Source organism: Mobula hypostoma, chromosome X2 (genome assembly GCF_963921235.1).
Source record: "Mobula hypostoma chromosome X2, sMobHyp1.1, whole genome shotgun sequence".
NCBI classification, from domain to species: domain Eukaryota; kingdom Metazoa; phylum Chordata; class Chondrichthyes; order Myliobatiformes; family Myliobatidae; genus Mobula; species Mobula hypostoma.
In genome coordinates, this window is record NC_086129.1 from 1 (window position 1) to 11,424 (window position 11,424).

Genomic DNA, 11,424 nt, shown 5'->3' on the forward strand with positions numbered 1-11,424 from the left:
GTCCGACGGTCACTATGAGAAGGGACGTGGTCCGTAGGGGTGATGTAGGACATCGGGTTTCTGTGTCTCCTGTCCGACGGTCACTGTGAGAACGGACGTGGTCCATAGCAGTTGATGTGGGACGTCAGGGTTCCGTGTCTCCCATCCAACGGTCAGTGTGAGAAGGGACGTGGTCCGTATGGGGTGATGTGGAACGTCAGGTTTCTGTGTCTCCTGTCCGACGGTCACTGTGAGAAGGGACGTGGTCCGTACGGGGTGATGTGGGACATCGGGTTGCCCTGTCTCCTGTCCGACGGTCACTGTGAGAAGGGACGTGGTCCGTACGGGGTGATGTGGGACGTCAGATTTCTGTATCTCCTGTCCGACAGTCACTGTGAGAAGGGACGTGGTTCGTATGGGGTGATGTGGGATGTCGTGTTTCCGTGTCTCCGGTCCGACGGTCAGTGTGAGAAGGGACGTGGTCCGTGCGGGGTGATGTGGGACGTCAGATTTCTGTATCTCCTGTCCGACAGTCACTGTGAGAAGGGACGTGGTAGGTACAGGGTGATGTGGGACATCGTTTTTCTGTATCTCCAGTCCGACGGTCACTGTGAGAAGGGACGTGGTTCGTATGGGGTGATGTGGGACGTCGTATTTCCGTGTCTCCTGTCCGACGGTCACTGTGAGAAGGGACGTGGTCCATACGGGGTGATGTGGGACGTAGGGTTGCCCTGTCTCCTGTCCGACAGTCACTGTGAGAAGGGACGTGGTCCGTACGGGGTGATGTGGGACATCAGGTTTCTGTGTCTCCTGTCCGACGGTCACTGTGAGAAGGGACGTGGTCCGTACGGGGTGATGTGGGACGTCGGGTTTCCGTGTCTCCTGTCCGACAGTCACTGTGAGAAGGGACGTGGTCCGTACGGGGTGATGTGGGATGTCGGGTTGCCCTGTCGCCTGTCCGACGGTCACTGTGAGAAGGGACGTGGTCCGTGCGGGGTGATGTGGGACGTCAGATTTCTGTATCTCCTGTCCGACAGTCACTGTGAGAAGGGACGTGGTAGGTACAGGGTGATGTGGGACGTCGGGTTTCTGTGTCTCCTGTCCGACGGTCACTGTGAGAAGGGACGTGGCCCGTGCGGGGTGATGTAGGAAGTCAGGTTTCTGTGTCTCCTGTCCGACGGTCACTGTCAGAAGGGACGTGGTCTGTACGGGGAGATGTGGGATGTCGGGTTTCTTTATCTCCTGTCCGACGGTCACTGTTTGAAGGGACGTGGTCCGTACGGTGTGACGTGGGACGTCGGGTTTCAGTGTCTCCAGTCCGACGCTCACTGTGAGAAGGGACGTTGTCCGTACGGGGTGATGTGGAACATCAGGTTTCTGTCTCTCCTGTCCGACGGCCACTGTGAGAAGGGACGTGGTCCGTACGGGGTGATGTGGGACGTCGGGTTTCTGTGTCTCCTGTCTGACGGTCACTGTGAGAAGGGACGTGGTCCGTACGGGGTGATGTGGGACGTCGGGTTTCTGTGTCTCCTGTCCGACGGTCACTGTGAGAAGGGACGTGGTCCGTACGGGGTGATGTGGGACGTCAGGTTTCCGTGTCTCCTGTCCGACGGTCACTGTGAGAAGGGACGTGGTCCGTACGGGGTGATGTAGGACGTCAGGTTTCCGTGTCTCCTGTCCGACGGTCACTGTGAGAAGGGACGTGGCCCGTGCGGGGTGATGTAGGAAGTCAGGTTTCTGTGTCTCCTGTCCGACGGTCACTGTCAGAAGGGACGTGGTCTGTACGGGGAGATGTGGGATGTCGGGTTTCTTTATCTCCTGTCCGACGGTCACTGTGAGAAGGGACGTGGTCCGTACGGTGTGATGTGGGACGTCGGGTTTCTGTGTCTCCTGTCCGACGGTCACTGTGAGAAGGGACGTGGTCCGTATGAGGTGATTTCGGACATCGTGTTTCTGTGTCTCCAGTCTGACGCTCACTGTGAGAAGGGACGTTGTCCGTACGGGGTGATGTGGAACATCAGGTTTCTGTCTCTCCTGTCCGACGGCCACTGTGAGAAGGGACGTGGTCCGTACGGGGTGATGTGGGACCTCGGGTTTCTCTGTCTCCTGTCTGACGATCACTGTGAGAAGGGACGTCGTCCGTACGGGGTGATGTGGGACATCGGGTTTCTGAGACCCTGTCCGACGGTCACTGTGAGAAGGGACATGTTCCTTACGGGGTGATGTGAGACGTCATGTTTCCGTGTCTCCTGTCCGACGGTCACTGTGAGAAGGGACGTGGTCCGTGCGGGGTGATGTAGGAAGTCAGGTTTCCGTGTCTCCTGTCCGACGGTCACTGTGAGAAGGGCCGGGGGCTGTAAGGGGTGATGTGGGATATCGAGTTTCTGTATCTCCTGTCCGACGGTCACTGTGAGAAGGGCCGTGGTCCGTACAGGGTGATGTGGGATATCGGGTTTCTGTATCTCCTGTCCGACGGTCACTGTGAGAAGAGACGTGGTCCATACGGGGTGATGTGGGACGTCGGGTTTCTGTGTCCTATGTCCGACGGTCACTGTGAGAAGGGACGTAATCCATATGGGGTGATGTGGGACGTCAGGTTTCTGTATCTACTGTCCGATGGTCACTGTGAGAAGGGACGTGGTCCGTATAGGGTGATGTGGGACGTCATGTTTCCGTGTCTCCTGTCCGACGGTCACTGTGAGAAGGGACGTGGTCCGTATGGGGTGATGTAGGACTTCATGTTGCCCTGTCTCCTGTCCGATGGTCACTGTGAGAAGGGACGTGGTCCGTACGGGGTGATGTGGGACGTCAGGTTTCTGTTTCTCCTGTCCGTTGGTCACTGTGAGAAGGAACGTGGTCCGTACGGGGTGATGTGGGACTTCATGTTTCCGTGTCTCCTGTCCGACGGTCACTGTGAGAAGGGACGTGGTAGGTACAGGGTGATGTGGGACATCGTGTTTCTGTATCTCCAGTCCGACAGTCACTGTGAGAAGGGACGTGGTAGGTACAGGGTGATGTGGGACGTCGGGTTTCTGTGTCTCCTGTCCGACGGTCACTGTGAGAAGGGACGTGGCCCGTGCGGGGTGATGTGGGAAGTCAGGTTTCTGTGTCTCCTGTCCGACGGTCACTGTGAGAAGGGACGTGGTCCGTACGGGGTGATGTGGGACCTCGGGTTTCTCTGTCTCCTGTCTGACGGTCACTGTGAGAAGGGACGTGGTCCGTACGGGGTGATGTGGGACGTCGGGTTGCCCTGTCTCCTGTCCGACGGTCACTGTGAGAAGGGACGTGGTCCGTACGGGGTGATGTGGGACGTCGTGTTTCCGTGTCTCCTGTCCGACGGTCACTGTGAGAAGGGACGTGGTCCGTACGGGGTGATGTGGGACGTCGGGTTGCCCTGTCTCCTGTCCGACGGTCACTGTGAGAAGGGACGTGGTCCGTACGGGGTGATGTGGGACGTCAGGTTTCTGTGTCTCCTGTCCGACGGTCACTGTGAGAAGGGACGTGGTCTGTACGGGGTGATGTGGGATGTCGGGTTGCCCTGTCTCCTGTCCGACGGTCACTGTGAGAAGGGACGTGGTCCGTACGGGGTGATGTGGGACGTCGGGTTTCCCTGTCTCCTGTCCGACGGTCACTGTGAGAAGGGACGTGGTCCGTACGGGGTGATGTGGGACGTCGGGTTTCTGTGTCTCCTGTCCGACGGTCACTGTGAGAAGGGACGTGGTCCGTACGGGGTGATGTGGAACATCAGGTTTCTGTCTCTCCTGTCCGACGGTCACTGTGAGAAGGGACGTGGTCCGTACGGGGTGATGTGGGACATCGGGTTTCTCTGTCTCCTATCCGACGGTCACTGTGAGAAGGGACGTGGTCCGTACGGGGTGATGTGGGACATCGGGTTTCTGTGTCTCCTGTCCGACGGTCACTGTGAGAAGGGACGTGGTCCCTACGGGGTGATGTGGGATGTCAGGGTTCCGTGTCTCCTGTCCGACGGTCACTGTGAGAAGGGACGTGGTCCGTGCGGGGTGATGTGGGAAGTCAGGTTTCCGTGTCTCCTGTCCGACGGTCACTGTGAGAAGGGACGTGGTCTGTAAGGGGTGATGTGGGACATCGGGTTTCTGTGTCTCCTGTCCGACGGTCACTGTGAGAAGGGACGTGGTCTGTACAGGGTGATGTGGGACGTCGTGTTTCTGTATCTCCAGTCCGACGGTCACTGTGAGAAGGGACGTGGTCCATACGGGGTGATGTGGGACGTCGGGTTTCTGTGTCTCCTGTCCAACGGTCATGTGAGAAGGGACGTGGTCCATACGGGGTGATGTAGGACATCAGGTTTCTGTATCTCTGGTCCGACGGTCACTGTGAGAAGGGACGTGGTCCGTACGGGGTGATGTGGGACGTCGTGTTTCCGTGTCTCCTGTCCGACGGTCACTGTGAGAAGGGACGTGGTCCGTATGGGGTGATGTAGGGACTTCATGTTCCCTGTCTCCTGTCCGACGGTCACTGTGAGAAGGGACGTGGTCCGTACGGGGTGATGTGGGACGTCAGGTTTCTGTGTCTCCTGTCCGACGGTCACTGTGAGAAGGGACGTGGTCCGTACGGGGTGATGTGGGACGTCGGGTTGCCCTGTCTCCTGTCCGACGGTCACTGTGAGAAGGGACGTGGTCCGTATGGGGTGATGTGGGACGTCGGTTTGCCCTGTCTCCTGTCCGACGGTCACTGTGAGAAGGGACGTGGTCAGTACGGGGTGATGTGGGACGTCAGGTTTCTGTATCTCCTGTCCGACGGTCACTGTGAGAAGGGACGTGATCCGTACGGGGTGATGTGGGATGTCAGGTTTCTGTATCTCCTGTCCGACGGTCACTGTGAGAAGGGACGTGGTCCGTACGGGGTGATGTGGGACTTCATGTTCCCTGTCTCCTGTCCGATGGTCACTGTCAGAAGGGACGTGGTCTGTACGGGGAGATGTGGAACATCAGGTTTCTGTCTCTCCTGTCCGACGGTCACTGTGAGAAGGGACGTGGTCCGTACGGGGTGATGTGGGACATCGGGTTTCTCTGTCTCCTGTCCGACGGTCACTGTGAGAAGGGACGTGGTCCGTACGGGGTGATGTGGGACGTCGGGTTTCTGTGTCTCCTGTCCGACGGTCACTGTGAGAAGGGACATGTTCCTTACGGGGTGATGTGAGACGTCATGTTTCCGTGTCTCCTGTCCGACGGTCACTGTGAGAAGGGACGTGGTCCGTGCGGGGTGATGTGGGACGTCAGGTTTCCCTGTCTCCTGTCCGACGGTCACTGTGAGAAGGGACGTGGTCTGTAAGGGGTGATGTGGGACATCGGGTTTCTGTATCTCCTGTCCGACGGTCACTGTGAGAAGGGACGTGGTCCGTACGGGGTGATGTGGGATATCGGGTTTCTGTATCTCCTGTCCGACGGTCACTGTGAGAAGGGACGTGGTCCATACGGGGTGATGTGGGACGTCGGGTTTCTGTGTCCTATGTCCGACGGTCACTGTGAGAAGGGACGTGGTCCATATGGGGTGATGTGGGACGTCAGGTTTCTGTATCTACTGTCCGATGGTCACTGTGAGAAGGGACGTGGTCCGTATAGGGTGATGTGGGACGTCATGTTTCCGTGTCTCCTGTCCGACGGTCACTGTGAGAAGGGACGTGGTCCGTATGGGGTGATGTAGGACTTCATGTTCCCTGTCTCCTGTCCGATGGTCACTGTGAGAAGGGACGTGGTCCGTACGGGGTGATGTGGGACGTCAGGTTTCTGTGTCTCCTGTCCGTTGGTCACTGTGAGAAGGAACGTGGTCCGTACGGGGTGATGTGGGACTTCATGTTTCCGTGTCTCCTGTCCGACGGTCACTGTGAGAAGGGACGTGGTCCGTATAGGGTGATGTGGGACGTCATGTTTCCCTGTCTCCTGTCCAACCGTCACTGTGAGAAGGAACGTGGTCAGTACGGGGTGATGTGGGACGTCAGGTTTCTGTATCTCCTGTCCGACGGTCACTGTGAGAAGGGACGTGGTCCGTACGGGGTGATGTGGGACGTCAGGTTTCTGTATCTCCTGTCCGACGGTCACTGTGAGAAGGGACGTGGTCCGTACGGGGTGATGTAGGACTTCATGTTCCCTGTCTCCTGTCCGATGGTCACTGTGAGAAGGGACATGGTCCGTACGGGGTGATGTGGAACATCAGGTTTCTGTCTCTCCTGTCCGACGGCCACTGTGAGAAGGGACGTGGTCCGTACGGGGTGATGTGGGACGTCGGGTTTCTCTGTCTCCTGTCCGACGGTCACTGTGAGAAGGGACGTGGTCCGTACGGGGTGATGTGGGACGTCGGGTTTCTGTGTCTCCTGTCCGACGGTCACTGTGAGAAGGGACGTGGTCCGTACGGGGTGATGTGGGATGTCGTGTTTCTGTGTCTCCTGTCCGATGGTCACTGTGAGAAGGGACGTGGTCCATGCGGGGTGATGTGGGACGTCAGGTTTCTGTGTCTCCTATCCGACGGTCACTGTGAGAAGGGACGTGGTCTGTAAGGGGTGATGTGGGACATCGTGTTTCTGTATCTCCAGTCCGACAGTCACTGTGAGAAGGGACGTGGTAGGTACAGGGTGATGTGGGACGTCGGGTTTCTGTGTCTCCTGTCCGACGGTCACTGTGAGAAGGGACGTGGTCCATACGGGGTGATGTGGGACGTCGGGTTTCTGTATCTCCTGTCCGACGGTCACTGTGAGAAGGGACGTGGTCCGTACAGGGTGATGTGGGACATCGGGTTTCTGTATCTCCTGTCCGACGGTCACTGTGAGAAGGGACGTGGTCCATACGGGGTGATGTGGGACGTCGGGTTTCTGTGTCTCCTGTCCGACGGTCACTGTGAGAAGGGACGTGGTCCATACGGGGTGATGTGGGACGTCAGGTTTCTGTGTCTCCTGTCCGACGGTCACTGTGAGAAGGGACGTGGTCCGTACGGGGTGATGTGGGACGTCGTGTTTCCGTGTCTCCTGTCCGACGGTCACTGTGAGAAGGGACGTGGTCCGTATGGGGTGATGTGGGACGTCGGGTTGCCCTGTCTCCTGTCCGACGGTCACTGTGAGAAGGGACGTGGTCCGTACGGGGTGATGTGGGACGTCAGGTTTCTGTGTCTCCTGTCCGTTGGTCACTGTGAGAAGGGACGTGGTCCGTACGGGGTGATGTGGGACTTCGTGTTTCCGTGTCTCCTGTCCGACGGTCACTGTGAGAAGGGACGTGGTCCGTACGGGGTGATGTGGGACGTCGGGTTGCCCTGTCTCCTGTCCGACGGTCACTGTGAGAAGGGACGTGGTCCGTACGGGGTGATGTGGGACGTCAGGTTTCTGTGTCTCCTGTCCGACGGTCACTGTGAGAAGGGACGTGGTCCGTACGGGGTGATGTGGGACGTCAGGTTTCTGTATCTCCTGTCCGACGGTCACTGTGAGAAGGGACGTGGTCCGTACGGGGTGATGTGGGACTTCGGGTTGCCCTGTCTCCTGTCCGACGGTCACTGTGAGAAGGGACGTGGTCCGTACGGGGTGATGTGGAACATCAGGTTTCTGTCTCTCCTGTCCGACGGCCACTGTGAGAAGGGACGTGGTCCGTACGGGGTGATGTGGGACGTCGGGTTTCTCTGTCTCCTGTCCGACGGTCACTGTGAGAAGGGACGTGGTCCGTACGGGGTGATGTGGGACGTCGGGTTGCCCTGTCTCCTGTCCGACGGTCACTGTGAGAAGGGACATGTTCCTTACGGGGTGATGTGAGACGTCATGTTTCCGTGTCTCCTGTCCGACGGTCACTGTGAGAAGGGACGTGGTCCGTGCGGGGAGATGTAGGAAGTCAGGTTTCCGTGTCTCCTGTCCGACGGTCACTGTGAGAAGGGCCGGAGGCGGTAAGGGGTGATGTGGGATATCGGGTTTCTGTATCTCCTGTCCGACGGTCACTGTGAGAAGGGCCGTGGTCCGTACAGGGTGATGTGGGATATCGGGTTTCTGTATCTCCTGTCCGACGGTCACTGTGAGAAGGGACGTGGTCCATACGGGGTGATGTGGGACGTCGGGTTTCTGTGTCTCCTGTCCGACGGTCACTGTGAGAAGGGACGTGGTCCATATGGGGTGATGTGGGACGTCAGGTTTCTGTATCTACTGTCCGATGGTCACTGTGAGAAGGGACGTGGTCCGTATAGGGTGATGTGGGACGTCATGTTTCCGTGTCTCCTGTCCGACGGTCACTGTGAGAAGGGACATGGTCCGTATGGGGTGATGTAGGACTTCATGTTCCCTGTCTCCTGTCCGATGGTCACTGTGAGAAGGGACGTGGTCCGTACGGGGTGATGTGGGACGTCAGGTTTCTGTGTCTCCTGTCCGTTGGTCACTGTGAGAAGGAACGTGGTCCGTACGGGGTGATGTGGGACTTCATGTTTCCGTGTCTCCTGTCCGACGGTCACTGTGAGAAGGGACGTGGTCCGTATAGGGTGATGTGGGACGTCATGTTTCCCTGTCTCCTGTCCGACGGTCACTGTGAGAAGGGACGTGGTCAGTACGGGGTGATGTGGGACGTCAGGTTTCTGTATCTCCTGTCCGACGGTCACTGTGAGAAGGGACGTGATCCGTACGGGGTGATGTGGGATGTCAGGTTTCTGTATCTCCTGTCCGACGGTCACTGTGAGAAGGGACGTGGTCCATGCGGGGTGATGTGGGACGTAGGTTTGCCCTGTCTCCTGTCCGACGGTCACTGTGAGAAGGGACGTGGTCTGTACGGGGTGATGTGGGACATCAGGTTTCTGTATCTCCTGTCCGACGGTCACTGTGAGAAGGGACGTGGTCCGTACGGGGTGATGTGGGACGTCGGGTTGCCCTGTCTCCTGTCTGACGGTCACTGTGAGAAGGGACGTGGTCCGTACGGGGTGATGTGGGACGTCGGGTTTCTGTGTCTCCAGTCCGACGCTCACTGTGAGAAGGGACATGGTCCCTACGGGGTGATGTGGGATGTCAGGGTTCCGTGTCTCCCATCCAACGGTCAGTGCGAGAAGGGACGTGGTCCGTGCGGGGTGATGTAGGAAGTCAGGTTTCCGTGTCTCCTGTCCGACGGTCACTGTGAGAAGGGCCGGGGGCTGTAAGGGGTGATGTGGGACATCGGGTTTCTGTATCTCCTGTCCGACGGTCACTGTGAGAAGGGACGTGGTCCGTACAGGGTGATGTGGGACGTCGTGTTTCTGTATCTCCTGTCCGACGGTCACTGTGAGAAGGGACGTGGTCCATACGGGGTGATGTGGGACGTCGGGTTTCTGTGTCCTATGTCCGACGGTCACTGTGAGAAGGGACGTAATCCATATGGGGTGATGTGGGACGTCAGGTTTCTGTATCTACTGTCCGATGGTCACTGTGAGAAGGGACGTGGTCCGTATAGGGTGATGTGGGACGTCATGTTTCCGTGTCTCCTGTCCGACGGTCACTGTGAGAAGGGACGTGGTCCGTATGGGGTGATGTAGGACTTCATGTTCCCTGTCTCCTGTCCGATGGTCACTGTGAGAAGGGACGTGGTCCGTACGGGGTGATGTGGGACGTCAGGTTTCTGTGTCTCCTGTCCGTTGGTCACTGTGAGAAGGAACGTGGTCCGTACGGGGTGATGTGGGACTTCATGTTTCCGTGTCTCCTGTCCGACGGTTACTGTGAGAAGGGACGTGGTAGGTACAGGGTGATGTGGGACGTCGGGTTTCTGTGTCTCCTATCCGACGGTCACTGTGAGAAGGGACGTGGTCTGTAAGGGGTGATGTGGGACATCGGGTTTCTGTATCTCCAGTCCGACGGTCACTGTGAGAAGGGACGTGGCCCGTGCGGGGTGATGTAGGAAGTCAGGTTTCTGTGTCTCCTGTCTGACGGTCACTGTCAGAAGGGACGTGGTCCGTACGGGGTGATGTGGGACGTCGGGTTTCTGTATCTCCTGTCCGACGGTCACTGTGAGAAGGGACGTGGTCCGTACGGGGTGATGTGGGACGTCGGGTTTCCGTGTCTCCAGTCCGACGGTCACTGTGAGAAGGGACGTGGTCCGTACGGGGTGATGTGGAACATCAGGTTTCTGTCTCTCCTGTCCGACGGCCACTGTGAGAAGGGACGTGGTCCGTACGGGGTGACGTGGGACGTCGGGTTTCTCTGTCTCCTGTCTGACGATCACTGTGAGAAGGGACGTCGTCCGTACGGGGTGATGTGGGACGTCGGGTTTCTGAGACCCTGTCCGACGGTCACTGTGAGAAGGGACATGTTCCTTACGGGGTGATGTGAGACGTCATGTTTCCGTGTCTCCTGTCCGACGGTCACTGTGAGAAGGGACGTGGTCCGTGCGGGGTGATGTAGGAAGTCAGGTTTCCGTGTCTCCTGTCCGACGGTCACTGTGAGAAGGGACGTGGCCCGTGCGGGGTGATGTGGGAAGTCAGGTTTCTGTGTCTCCTGTCCGACGGTCACTGTGAGAAGGGACGTGGTCCGTACGGGGTGATGTGGGATGTCGGGTTTCTTTATCTCCTGTCCGACGGTCACTGTTTGAAGGGACGTGGTCCGTACGGTGTGACGTGGGACGTCGGGTTTCAGTGTCTCCAGTCCGACGCTCACTGTGAGAAGGGACGTGGTATGTAGGGGTGATGTAGGACGTCGTGTTTCTGTGTCTCCAGTCCGACGCTCACTGTGAGAAGGGACGTGGTCCGTACGGGGTGATGTGGGACATCAGGTTTCTGTCTCTCCTGTCCGACGGCCACTGTGAGAAGGGACGTGGTCCGTACGGGGTGATGTGGGACCTCGGGTTTCTCTGTCTCCTGTCTGACGATCACTGTGAGAAGGGACATCGTCCGTACGGGGTGATGTGGGACGTCGGGTTTCTGAGACCCTGTCCGACGGTCACTGTGAGAAGGGACATGTTCCTTACGGGGTGATGTGAGACGTCATGTTTCCGTGTCTCCTGTCCGACGGTCACTGTGAGAAGGGACGTGGTCCGTGCGGGGTGATGTAGGAAGTCAGGTTTCCGTGTCTCCTGTCCGACGGTCACTGTGAGAAGGGCCGGGGGCTGTAAGGGGTGATGTGGGATATCGAGTTTCTGTATCTACTGTCCGATGGTCACTGTGAGAAGGGACGTGGTCCGTATAGGGTGATGTGGGACGTCATGTTTCCGTGTCTCCTGTCCGACGGTCACTGTGAGAAGGGACGTGGTCCGTATGGGGTGATGTAGGACTTCATGTTCCCTGTCTCCTGTCCGATGGTCACTGTGAGAAGGTTTGGTCCGTACGGGGTGATGTGGGACTTCATGTTTCCGTGTCTCCTGTCCGACGGTCACTGTGAGAAGGGACGTGGTCCGTATAGGGTGATGTGGGACGTCATGTTTCCCTGTCTCCTGTCCAACCGTCACTGTGAGAAGGAACGTGGTCAGTACGGGGTGATGTGGGACGTCAGGTTTC